This window comes from Manis javanica, chromosome 5 (assembly GCF_040802235.1).
Source record: "Manis javanica isolate MJ-LG chromosome 5, MJ_LKY, whole genome shotgun sequence".
NCBI lineage: Eukaryota > Metazoa > Chordata > Mammalia > Pholidota > Manidae > Manis > Manis javanica.
In genome coordinates, this window is record NC_133160.1 from 21,424,731 (window position 1) to 21,426,224 (window position 1,494).

Here is a 1,494-nt window from a genome sequence, read left to right on the forward strand (position 1 = left end):
AACCTAGACCTTTTTAAGCATTGTTTTCTAGGCATCTTTGTGAAAAAATACTTCCGTATTTAAAAGTAAATATTGGATAATGGGAAGTAAGTTCAAACTGGTTTCCAAATTAAAGAAATTTTAGCTTTAACTACTTGGATAATGAGCCTCCATTTGTATTCTGAACTCTTCTTTGAGTATCTAGATTGAACCTTTAATGTTGCCCCTAATGGAGTGATTATCTTCCAATACTGATTTCCTCACCTTTTTGTTTCTACTGTACTGATTTGTTAGCATTGAGGAACAACCTTACAGGTTTATTCAGATACCAAGGTAATTTGTAATCAGTTTGGATTTGGAAGTATAATTTTCTACCAACCGTTTTGAGTGGATATTTGTAATTGCTTCAGTAATTTAAGCTGAAGAGAATCAAGATTCAAGTTAACTTTTTTTTTTTTTTTAACACCAGACAGCAGTGTTTTTTGGAGGACAACTTTGTGCTGTCAACCCTCCCCCACACCCCTCTGCCTCACCAGTATCTCAAGTCTACCTAAACTTTTTATTCTTGAATTGTGTCTTGGTTACAAAATTCCTTTCCAAGGAACTGGGCCAGCAAATTTAGGTATTTAATTTCATGTTAGAGGTAGCAAATACTTGTCTACCACCAGAGATTGAAATCTGGGTTGTAAATGATATTTAAAGCAGATGTGGTAATTTAGTAATTCAAATAATGTGATGCCTAGAAAATAGTTGAAATGGCCATTCTGAGAGAAATCTCAGCATCCCATTCTTTGGGAAATCAATAGGTCTTTTGGTAGTTTCCTTGATTTCAGCTTCATTTGTCCTTCTGTCCTCCAAATACGTTTCATACATTTTTACTGCAATACTACCACTTCTCCAGTTAATTATACCACTTTCCTAGACTGACGGATAATTGAAAGTGCAGTTTGGAACAAAATCTACCAAGGGTTCTGTGGTCTGAGCAGGTCAGGGGCACTTGCCTCACTCCTAGGAACCTACCTTTGTATACAATCCAGTTAATAGAATTTTGTGGGGAATGTGTCAGGTTATGCAATTGATATCCTTATTGATAGAAATGGGATTTATGCAGTTGAGAAATTAAGAAAAGTGAGTTTTGAGTTTGTTTCATGGTTCCTTTTTCTAATTAAGCCAGCAATTATAATAGCTATCCTCTGTCCAAAGGATAATTTTTGGATGAACAACATGGCATTGCAAATAAGACTGAATTGGGTTAGAACTCCCTTGTGAAGTGCGACCTTGAGGAAATTTGGACCTCTTAGTTTTTCAGAAACCTTAAATGGTGGTAATAACATCAATCTTAAATGATTTAATAGGTTTATCAGAATATGGAAATTTCTAGGCATGCAACATTTTTCTATTAACAGACCTTGTGAAACAGACTTTGTATTAACAGACCTATACTGAAGTCCACCACATTAGATCCCCTAACCAAGCTGGGTAAATAAAACAAAAAAAATACCTCTAACACTCAGA